This window comes from Urocitellus parryii, chromosome 2 (assembly GCF_045843805.1).
Source record: "Urocitellus parryii isolate mUroPar1 chromosome 2, mUroPar1.hap1, whole genome shotgun sequence".
NCBI classification, from domain to species: domain Eukaryota; kingdom Metazoa; phylum Chordata; class Mammalia; order Rodentia; family Sciuridae; genus Urocitellus; species Urocitellus parryii.
Window position 1 is genome coordinate 102,693,157 of NC_135532.1, and position 12,295 is coordinate 102,705,451.

The 12,295-nt window shown below is 41.2% G+C and overlaps 1 protein-coding gene across 3 annotated transcripts in view; it reads right to left on the reverse strand.

The window, feature by feature from the left end:
* Positions 1–8,400, reverse strand: part of Pik3cb (phosphatidylinositol-4,5-bisphosphate 3-kinase catalytic subunit beta) — a 133,635-nt gene extending 125,235 nt beyond the window's left edge. For all 3 annotated transcript variants that reach the window (XM_026385056.2, XM_026385055.2, XM_026385057.2), the window contains exon 1: positions 8,219–8,400. The gene's annotated coding sequence lies outside the window, so the exon portion shown is untranslated. The remainder of the gene's footprint in view (positions 1–8,218) is intronic.
* Positions 8,401–12,295: the final 3,895 nt, after the last annotated feature.

A 12,295-nucleotide genomic window follows, 5' to 3' on the forward strand; every position in this document is an offset into this window, starting at 1 on the left:
GCTAAATTGTTGAGGCTAGCCTCGAACTTGCCATCCTCCTGCTTTAGCCTCTCAAGCAGCTGGGATTGTAGGCGTGCTCCACTATACCCAGCAAATACATGTTTTAAATAATTACATTTTTGTTCACATAACAGCAGCAATTTGAAATGGTTTATAAAAATAAAGAAAATGCTCAATTTAATAGAATCTAAATACAAAACCTATATTAAATCAGTAGTTCAAGAATACATAATTTTATGGGTCTAGGGGTGTGGCCCAGTGGTATCACCACTTGCCTTGAATGCTTGAAGCCTTGGGTTGGGTCCCCAGTACTATTTGTGCACACACAGAGAAGAACATAAAGGAATAACTGAAATGATATTTCAATAATTTAGTAGAAATTAATTACTGTGCTATCATGTTTAAGTAATTGGAGATAGTAGTAAACTAGATAGAAATACTGAGCATCTCCTATTTCAAATGGCAGGCCTTCAAGGTATTTCCTAAGAAAATTGTTAATAGGCTATTTTAAATAATCTGAAATTTTTTTTAAAAAAAGAGAGAGAGAGAATGAATTTTTTTAATATTTATTTTTAGTTTTCGGCGGACACAACATCTTTGTTTGTATGTGGTGCTGAGGATTGAACCGGGCCTCAAGCATGCCAGGCGTGCTCGCTACCGCTTGAGCCACATCCCCAGCCCAATAATCTGAAATTTTAAAAAACCCTCCAAGTTGAGTTGAATTTATAACTCTGATAGTATGAAATGTTGATTTAGATCACAAAAGTTCAATCATTTGAAGAAGTAAAGTACAATATGTCAAAATGGAGTTTGACCTCTTGTTGACAAGTCACTTCAAATTCCTTACAGTGGCTCAGCAGGTAAGGAATTCATGGAATTCAGGTCTTCAAGGTCTAACAAACATTGCAGTGAAACCACCCAGGCAGCACCAAATTATGTGGGCAAAGCTGATTGATCATCTAACTCCTTAGATCCTTTCCACTTTATCTCTACTTTACAACTCTACTACTTCTAAATAACAGGATGAGTACAATTAGTTAATATTATAAATTATTATTAGAAATGTGCAATTAGTAAATATTATAAATTAGTCATTATAAATGCAAGAACAAATTGTGGTCAGGAATGTTTAAACCGTAGTTTAAAATAAAGCTTTTGGATTACCCATGGATTTCTTTTAATCCACATAATCCTCCTGTTGCAGGCAGGGATAATCAGGATCACATTTCCCTTGAAGGCAAATGAGCACTTGCCTGGTGGTCTCCCAAATGGTTGGAGCACCAGAAAAACCAAATTACAGGGTCAGGGATGCTTGGGTCCCTGGATTTACACCAGAGAGGATTTGGAGCTGCAAACCTAGCTCTAGCAATATCAGAAAATAGGGGGGGCTGGGGATGTGGCTCAAGTGGTAGCGCGCTCGCCTGGCATGCGTGAGGCCCAGGTTCCATCCTCAGCACCACATACAAACAAAGATGTTGTGTCCGACGAAAACTAAAAAAAAAAAAAAAAGAAATATTAAAAAACACTCTCTCTCTCTCTCTCTCTCTCTCTCTCTCAAAAAAAAAAAGAAAAAAGAAAATAGGGAACTGTCCAGATTAGCAACCTTGATTTCAGAAGTAAACTCCCAATTCAAAAGCCAAATAGCTAGAATGTGGAACCAACCTATATGTCCTTCAATAGATGAATGGATTAAAAAAATGTGGCATTTATACACAATGGAATATTACTCAGCACTAAAAAATAATAAAATCATGGCATTTGCAGGCAAATGGATGGCATTAGAGCAGATTATGCTGAGTGAAGTTAGCCAATCCCTAAAAAACAAATGCGGAATGTCTTCTCTGATATAAGGGGGGTGACTCAAAATGGGATAGGGAGGAAGAGCATGAGAAGAAGACCACCACTAAATAGGGAAGAGAGGTGGGAGGGAAAAAGAGGGAGAAGGGGAGTTGCACAGAAGATGGAAGGAGAACCTCATTGTTATACAGAATACATATATGATGTTGTAATAAGAAAAAAAAAAGTGTGTCACACTAGATTGGATAGAGAGAAAGGATGGGAGAGGAGGGGAGGAATAGGGAGGATAGGAAGGGCAGCAGAATAGAATAGACAATATGATTGATGTATGTACATTCCATGTATGTATTATATATCAAAATGCATTCTACTGTCATGTATGACTAATAAATAAATAAATAAATAAAAGCCAACCTCGGGCTGGGGTTGTGGCTCAGTAGTAGAGCATTCACCCTGCATACGCAAGGCCCTGGGTTTGATACTCAGCACTACATAAAAATAAAGGTATAGCATCCAACTACAAATAAAAAATAAATATTAAAAAAAAGCCAACCTCAGGTTATCTGCTAAATATTCAAGGAATTACTATAAAGAAATAAGAGCCTGTAACACCAGCTACTTGAGGTTAAGGCAGAAGGATCAAAAGTTGGAGGCCAGCTTTGGCACTTTAGCAAGAATTTGCCTCAAAATAAAAAATAAAAAGGGTTTGGGATATAGCTTAGTATTGTAAAGCTTCTTTGGGTTCAATCCCCAGTACAGGAGGAGCGGGGGACGACAAGTTAAAGAGAGCTAGAAGTTTAAAGCTAAAACTAGCCCCAATAGCTGGAAGACAAGAACACCACCTTGATGAGAAAGCAGAGATCTCCTTTTAGGCCAGGTACAATAGGGCATGCCTAAAATCCCAGTGGTTCAATAGGCTGAGGCAACATGATTGCAAGTTCAAAGCCAACCTCAGCAACTTAGTGAGACCTAAAGCAATTTAATGAGACCCTGTCTCATAATTTAAAAAATTAAAAAGGGCTTGGGATGTGGCTCAGTGCCTAGGTTCCATCCTTGATACTGAAGGTAAGGGGGAAGAAACCTCCTCTTAGGAAAAGGATAATTGCTTCTCTCATAAGGTCTGACTACCACATACTCATAGACACTCCTCAGAAAAAGAGCCCACACAAACCAGGAAATGGAAAGGAGACAAGGAAAAAAGCCCAAGTGCCAAAATATGGGATAGAGGTGAGAGATAAGAGGTGGAAGGGGGGGGGGGACGACTTAGAAGGGACTTTGTCCCATACAAGTTTGAAAATCTATGATAGTCTCCCTTATGTTTGTTTTCTTCTCTTGTACTTATTATTCCATTAAGTACTGTTCTCCTGTCTAAATTTGTTCCTCCAATGTATTTTCCCCCCATATGTCTATTTTGACAATAAAATTACATATTTCTGATTTTTCTGAACCCTTCTTTGTTCATAGATGCTAGATAGCTTTCAGGGATACAGACTTGGTCTCAGGGAGGGAGAAAATCCGCAATTCTATGTCTCATTATACAACCTATGAAAAGCTCTCAAATAAGTAGTCAATAGAAACCAAATAATGATGATTTACCCCCAAGATACAATAACTCCAAATCAAATGGTTAAGAGGATACATACATACACCTACATTGGTGTGTGCATACACACACACAGGTATGTAATGGAAGGTTCTCAGATTCAAAAAAATAAACTAACTTGGGCACAGTGGTACACACCTATAATCCCAGCAGATTAGGAGGCTGAGGCAGGAGGATCCCAAATTCAAGACCAGCCTCAACAACTTAAAAAGGCCCTAAGCAACCTGGCCAGACCCTTTCTCAAAAAAAAAAAAAAAAAAAAAAAAAAAAGTCTGGGGATGTGACTCAGTGAGTAAGTGCCCCTGGGTTCAATCCCTGGTACCAAAAAAAATAATAAATGTCTAACTGAAATGAAAAACAATTCAGTTATCTGTTGAAATATTAAATAAGATTGTACTGCAGAATTAAATAAGATTGTACTGCAGAATAAAACTAGCACATCCTAGAATCAATTCCCTCTAATCAAGACCAAAACTCAATGCCTCCCCAAAACAAAACAGGGCAAGGGATGTAGCTCAGTGATATAATGCTAACCTAGCATATGGGAGGCCCTAGATTTGATTTCCCAGATGGGAAACAAATAAAAACAAGATGGGAGAGCTGTTCTTTGGTTCATTTTTTCAAAAATACTAGTGATTCAGTACACAATGAATAAAATTCACATTTAAAAAAAAAAAACATTTTTAGCTATAGACAGACACAATACATTTGTTTTATTTATTTTTATGTGGTACTAAGGATGAAACCCAGAGTCTCACACATTCAAGGCAAGTGTTCTACCACTGAGCTACAACCCCAGCCCTTGCATTTGTTTTTCTTATTAATGAACTGGAGGTGATAAAATAGTATGTAGTAAATGTATTCAAAACACCCCATGAAAGTAAACTAATAGGATTTTCTGAAGGACTTGTTATGTTTGGCATGGAGTAGCAGTGAGACAAAGAGATAAAATAAAGATGACACTAGATTAAGCAGGGTGAGGAATGGGGCAGGAATGCATTTAGGAAATGAATAGGTTGAGGAATGAAAATCCAGAGCTGCATTTGAACATGTTACTTTGTGTGTGTGGTAGGGGGTAACTGGGGATAGAACCCAGGGATAGAACCCAGGGATAGAACTGGGGATAGGACTTCCTGTATGCTAGGCAAGTGCTCCTCTACTAAGCAACATCACCAGTCCTGAACATGTTATATTTAAAGTATCAATAAACAGAAGCCAGGTGTGGAGACACAAACCTGTAATCCATGCTATTCAGGAAACTGAGGCAAGAGGATTGCAAGATGAAGGCCAGCATGGGCAATTCATCCAGACCTTATCTAAAATAAAATTTTTCTAAAAGGTTGAAGATGATAGTGCACTAGCAGGAAACACTGGGTGGGTTCAATCCCCAGTATCTATCTATCTATCTCTCTCTCTCTCTCTCTCTCTCTCTCTCTCTCTCTCACACACACACACACACACACACACACACAAACACAGGCTGGGGATGTAACTCAATGGTGGAAGGCTTGCCTAGGAAACATAAGACCCTGAGTCCCAAGTTCAACCAATCAGGTATGGTGGTGCACACCTGTAATTCTAACTTCTCAAAACTGAAGCAAAAAGATCACAAGGTGGAGGCCACTTTGGGCAACTTAACAAGACTCTATCTCAAAATAAAAAATTAAAAACAACTGGGGATGTAGCTCAATGGTAGAGCATGCCTGGGGTCAATCCCATGTATCAAAAAAAAAAAAAAGCAGGTAGAAGTTTGAAGTTCAGCACTTTTTAGGAAATTTGAAGGCTCTTTTTATATTACTTGATTCTTTATAGTCATTCACCACCACCACCACCACTCCTGCAATCCCAGCAACTGAGAAAGCTACAGGTTTGAGGCCAGCCTCAGTACTTGGGAGACTTTATCTCAAAATAAACAAGCAAACCAAAAAGGGTGGCAGGGTGGGCAGGAATGTAGCTCAGTAGTAGAATATCTCTATTTTATAAAAAATAAAATAAGGCTTAGGGGCTGGGGGTGTGGCTCAGTGGTACAAGTGCTTGCCTAGCACATTCGAGGCAAGATGTAAATTCTGAGCTGGGTGGCACATGTGGCACATACCTGTAATCCCAGTGGTTTGGGAGGTTGAGGCAGGATTGTGAATTCAAAGCCAGCCTCAGCAACTTAGTGAGGCCCTGAGCAATTCAGTAAGACCTTGTCTCTAAATAAAATATAAAAAGGGCTGGGGATGTGGCTCAGTGGTTAAGCGCCCCTGGATTCAATTCTTGGTACCAAAAAAAAAAAAAAAAATGTAAATTCTGACCCCCACCCTTTTCAGAGTGGCTAGCTGTGGTACTACCATTGGGTTCAGCAATCTAAATTTGACAATAGGGAAGATCTCAAAAGAAGAATATAATTCAGGCTGCAGGGTTCATTTTAAATTTTTTTTCATATAATTTATTAATATTCACAAAACAAGTTGGAGCAAAACTTATATAAGTCCCGAGTCTGTCAACAACAACAAAAAAAGGCAGGAAGTGGTGCTAGGGGTTGTGTAGTTCAGTGGTAGAATTTGTGCATAGCATGTACAAATATTGCAGTTCAATCCTTAACACACATATACAGGAAAGACAAGCAAGAGAGGTGGGAAATATCAATAAATCAAAACCCAACTGGATTATCTCCTAAAAATAAAAAAAAAAATAATAAAAAAAACCTCTCAAGGTGGAATATCTTAATCAAAGTGTGAATCGGAGGTGTAAAGAAAAGATTTTTGTTTCTTTTTTTTTTTTATTGTTGGTCGTTCAAAACATTACATAGTTCTTTTTTTTTTTTTTTTTTTTATTGGTCGTTCATAACATTACATAGTTCTTAATACATCATATTACACGGTTTGATTCAAGTGGGTTATGAACTCCCAATTTTACCCGGTATAAAGATTGCTGTATCACATCAGTTACCCTTCCATTGATTGACATATTGCCTTTCTAGTGTCTGATGTATTCTGCTGTCTGTCTTATTCTCTACTATCCCCCCTCCCCTCCCCTCCCTTCCCCTCCCCTTTTCTCTCTCTACCCCTTCTACTGTAAATCATTTCTTCCATTTGTATTATCTTGTCTTACCCCTCCTTTCCTCTTATATGTCATTTTGTATAACCCTGAGGATCGCCTTCCATTTCCTAAATCATTTTGCTTTGGGTGAATACAATTCCAGTTTCAGGGCTGGGGATGTGGCTCAGTGGCAGAGCACTTGCCGTACTTGAATAAGGTGCTAGGTTAGGTCCCCAGTGCATAAAACAAACACAATCCCACCCCCTGCCTTCCTTTCTTGATACTCAGGGGCACTTTACCACTGAGCTACATTCCCTCTTTATTTCTTGAGACAGGGTCCCACTAAATTGCTGAAGCTGGCCTCCAACTTGAAATTGTCTTGTCTCCACCTGCCAGACTGCTGGGGTTTACAGGCCAGAGCCACAACTCCAGCACAATTCCTTTCTTAAGCCTTAAGATTTTTACTTTATTTCATACTTGGGTTCTAAAACTAGGTTCAGATCCTTATCCTGACAACCCTTTCCTATGCTACATTATTACCACTTACACAGTTCTGCTTTTACCATAAAAGCTTACAACGTAACCTAAAAATCCCCAAATGATTAACAAACTGCTGAGAACTGACTCGTTGGAGATGATTTTATTAGGAATCATATGTCCAAACATCCATTCTGTGCTTCAAAATAAGTACTCTTATAATTTAATTATGACTTCACCAGACAGTAACACTGCCCACAATGATGTTTACAAAAGCACTTGTCACTCCCTTCGGATGTAGCAATGCAGAAAAAGAAGGCTGTTTCCATACTCTTCCTGTGTTTATATTCTGTAACAAGTGACAAGAGTTTAAGTGTCTCTTAAGATTATTTAAACAGCAAAGCCCTTAAAGTTTATGTGTCCCACCATCTTCCATCCTAAGCAAATCCTGAATTCACCTGGTTTCCTTACAGCAGCAGTTTCTACCCGGTTTCTAAGACAGGTTTCCAAGCCACCTTTTCCAAGAGACTACAGACTCTTGGAAGAAACCACAGAATTCTACTTCGGCCACTAAGATAAGAGGCTCCAGCATTAAGCAACTCCAGTTGAGGTTACTGCAGCACTAGAGCAGTTCGGAAGTAAATGTGCCCCCAAACGCAAACCCGCTGCCAAGAACTGGCAATTGCTAACAAGAGATGCTGCAGCAGGACTCTCCTAACAGCTACCATTCACCGAGCGATTACTGTTGGGTTATGCCTCCCCCTCGACAATCTAACAAGTCCATATTATTATTCTCAATTAGGAAATCAGGACATTTGGCCCCAGGTCCCAGGACCGGTCCGTGGCGACGCTGCGATTCTAAAACACGTCCCGTCCTGAACCCCAGAGTCCAGGATCCCCGCCCCTAAAATACACTTCTGCGCAAAAAGGCACCTGAGAGTCGGGAAGCTCCGGATGTGTCCGCAGAGACGCCAGGGACCCGTACGACGCCACTCCGCACCCGCGCCCCTCAGGAGCGGGGCCGAAAGCGCCCGCGGCCCGGGCGCCCGGCCGCGTCTCCACCGCCCGGAGGCCTGGGGGCGCCGCTCACCTTGGAGAGCCCCGGGCGGGCCGCAGCCTAGCGAGGCGTCCCCGCCGGCTGGCGGGCGGGTGTTCTCCGCGCGGGCAGGAAGCGCGGCGCTGGCACCGGAGTCGCCAGCGCCACAGGCAGCGCAGCAGGAGCGACTCTCCGGCCCGCGCGGGGGCACCTCAGCCGGCCGCCGGGACCCTGCCACCCCTCAGCCGCGCCGCATCCGGGTCCCGTGCCGCCGCGCTCACCTGCCCGGTGCTCCTACACCGCCGGCTCCCGCTCCCGGTGCGCGGTTAGCAGCCCAAGCCGCCGCGACCTCCTCGCTCCGGCGCTCCCATCTCGGCTCCTTTCAGTCAGCTCCCGCCTGCCCAGCGCAGCTCTACACCCGCCTGCCGCCCACTGCCATGGCCCGCTCCGCAGCAGCAGCCGCACCGCCCCACAGAGCACGCGCGCGCCGCCGCCGTGCCCGCGCTTGCGCGTGCGCGCGCGCTCGCCTCCCAGGCGGGCCTCCCGGCAGCCCCCGCCCGGCGCGCGGCGCTCAGGCCAATCCCGGGCGCCGCGGGAGGGAGGCGCACAGCCGGCCGCCTCCGCGTCTGTCCGCAGGGCTGACTGGCTGCTGCGCCGCCTCTCTGCGGCTCACGGCGGACTGCGGTATGCAGAGTCCCCGACAAGCCGTCTTTTGGAGAGACCCAGCCCATGCCCTGGCCTTGGTAGCCCCTTCCCCAGAGACCCTTCTGCTCCTAGGCTCCTCGCTGGCCTCTTCCCAGCCCTTCTCCCCAATCTTGTTCGTTCTGCTGATGCAGAACGGACTTCTTGGTTCTTGAACACTAGACTTTGCTTCTCCACCTCCCTCCACCCTCTCTGTTGGTCACTCCATTTCTGGGGATGAGGGGCGCTAGGTGGGCTGCTTCACAACTTGACCCTTCAGTCTCTGTACTGTTAATAGTCATTTAAGTGGAATGGTGTAGCCTTTCCAGCCCAAGATTCTTTCTCTGTGTTCCTATACACACCTAACTATTCGTTTGCAGCGCCTTACACTTTACCCAACCCTTTTGCCTGCCTTATCTCCCTGTTGTGCCTTTGATCACAACCAGGAAATTGCATAGTCCTTTCTTCAGTAAGACACTTGAAATTTTAACATATTGTAAAGCCACTGCGTTATAGCTATTGCAGCCTAATGCTACAATAATACCTCAAGCGAACAGTCTGGGATAGAATCTAGAAGTAGAACTTAATATAAAGCAAAGGTGACAAGTTAGTTCAGTGATGAAAGAATAGTTTGATAAATGATCATAGTTTTAACTCACTCTCCACTCACAATAATTCAAAGCAAGACCTATGCCATATTCAAAAATAAATTCCAGAAGAATTAAAGATACAAAATTTTTCAAAACAGGCTAAGGATATAGCTCAGTGGTAGAGTGTTTAGCATGTCTGAGGCCCTGGGTTTGATCCCCAGTGTGTGTGTGTGTGTGTGTGTGTGTGTGTGTGCCCACGCATGCACACACACACACACACACACACATGCACACACACTGCATAACAAAAACTTAAGAGGAAATTTTTGAAAGGATAGTAATATAACTTCAGTGAGGCGGAAACTTGAAGCAAGACAGGAAGCCCAGAATCATTAAAGAAAAAAATAAAAACATTTGTCTACATAAATATGACATCAGAGTAAGTTTTTTAAAGAAGAAAAAAAAACAATAGATGGAATAGAACTGGACATAACATGGCAAACACATTGTTTCTCTGGCATAAAAGGGAGTTTCTATAAATGAACTTTTTAAAAACCAAATAATATTTTAAAAGTACAGGTGAAGTATACAAATAGAGGGTTAATGGAAGAGAAAATCCAAATGGTCATTAGAAAAAGATGCTTAATTTCAGGAATAGTTATGGGAAAGCAAATTAAAAACATCCATTTTTCACTCATCAGATTGGCAAACCTTAACAAGAATAATCAATGAAACATGGGAAAACAAAGTTAGTGCATCTCAGATGGAAATGTAAGTTGCCACAAACTTCCTAGAAGTAACTTATAAATATGTGTTAAAATTTAACGTACACATTGACCCAAAAATCCATCAATCCTGCCCCCTATAAAACTACAGAAATTACAAGTTGGAAGATTGTACACAGAAATGATATGGTGTTTAGTTAAGTGCATGCAGGAAAGATATATCCATATGAAAGCTGTGATCATGACCTTATTTGGAGAAAGGATGTTTGCAGATGTAATTAAGTTAAGGATCTTGGGATGAGATCATACTGGATTTAGGATGGGTCTGATCCCAATGATAGGTATCTTTATAAAAGAAAGGCAGGGGAAGATTTGACACAAATAAGGAAGATGATATGAAGAAGGAAGTAGAGGTTGGAAAATTATGTCTACAAGCCAAAGAACACAAAGGATTATTGGCAGCCAGAAACTAGGAGAGGAGACTGAAACAGATCTTCTTTAGAAGAACCAACCTTCCAGAAGGCACAAGACCCTGGATTCAATCCCCAGCACTGCAAAGAAGTGGGAGGGGAAGGTATTTTCTAAAAGTAACCTATGTTGCATATAACTTGATATCACCTTTGGACTTGAGAACTATGAGAAAATAAATTTCTATTTCTTTCTGTTTGGTACTAGGGATTGAACCCAGGGGTTTTTAACCACTGAGCCACACTCCCAGCCCTTTTTTATATTTTATTTAGAGACAAGGTCTTACTGAGTTGCTCAAGGCCTCACTAAGTTGCTGAGGCTGTCTTTGAACTCTTGATCCTCCTGACTAAACCTCCGGAGTCTCTGGGATTACAGGTATGTGCCACCACACCAGGCATAAGTTTCTATTTATTTAAGCCATAAAGTTTATAGTAATTTGTTCAGCTAGACAGAAAATGGATACATATGCTTATTATATAATTGTTTGAAAGGGATAACAAATATAAATAGACTGGGAACAACCCATTTGTCAATTAATGATTTAATTTTAGTACTTCATATTGTAGAATATTATACCATGCTGAAAATGAGCCAGATCTGTTTTTGTTTTGTTTTGTTTTGCTTTTGACCTGGAGGGATCAAAGTGGAAAACTTTTACAATTACAGAATGATATGAAAGTGGTTTGTTTCAGTTAGTGTATAACTGAAGATAGTAATGTATATTCATGAGGACATAGAAAGGGGTATAAGAATTTACCCAAAACACATCATAGTAGATATCTCAATGGACAAAGAGAAGAGGTTGAAAGGGAGCGTTATCTTTTCCTGTATATGTCTTTGAATTGTCTTACTTGTTATAAATAGTATATGTTAACCTAATAAATACCATTTTGAAGAATGAAACCAATTTGTGACTAGTGTATTTTTGTGAGAAAACAAATTATTTTTTTATTTTTTGTACCAGGGATTAAACCCAGAGGTGCTTAACAACTGAATCACATTCCACCACTTTTTGTTTTGAGACAGGATCTTGCTAATTTGCTTAGAGCCTGGCTAAACTGCTAAGGCTTTATTTGAACATTCCATCCTGTGTCAACCTCCTGAGCTGCTGGATTACAGGCAGGTGCCACCACTCCTGGCTATGACTAGTTCTTAAATCATGGCTAAAGTTATTAGCATAGGGGCTGGGGATGTGGCTCAAGCGGTAGCGCGCTCACCTGGCATGCGTGCGGCCCGGGTTCGATCCTCAGCACCACATACAAACAAAGATGTTGTGTCCGCCGAAAACTTTAAAAAAAATAAATAAATAAATATTTAAAAAATAAAAAAAAAAATAAAAAAAAAAAGTTATTAGCATAAAGGAAAGCTTCTATCTGTCCAGTTTGAGAAGATTCAAACATTCTCTGTGATCCCTACTTCCCCACCACAAAGTTTTAAAATGTACTTTCAATATATGATCTCTGAAGGCTTTTTCCTAATTTACCTTCCTTCCAAATACTTCTGAGTATTCCCTAGACTCATTGATTTTATATATTTATTTTTAATTTGAGTGTTTTGTTGTTGTTGTTGCTTAAAATCCACATAATTTGAAATCTAAAATGTAGACTTGGTGTGTTCAGTAGTACAATTCTTGCCTAGCATGCATAATGTCCTTGTTTCAATCTGAGCATCCTGCCCCCCACAAAAAAAAAGTAAAAATGAAATAAAAAGTGAACCAATAAGCAGTGAAAATCTTTAACCTTGTTATGAAACTTTCCTCACAGACAACCAATTTTGTCAGTTTCTTGAGCATCCTTCCAAAAATATGATACTCATATAAGAGAAAATACAGCTGGGTGCAGTGGTGCGTACTGTAATTCCAGTAGATCTGAAGGCTAAGGCAGGAAGATCACAA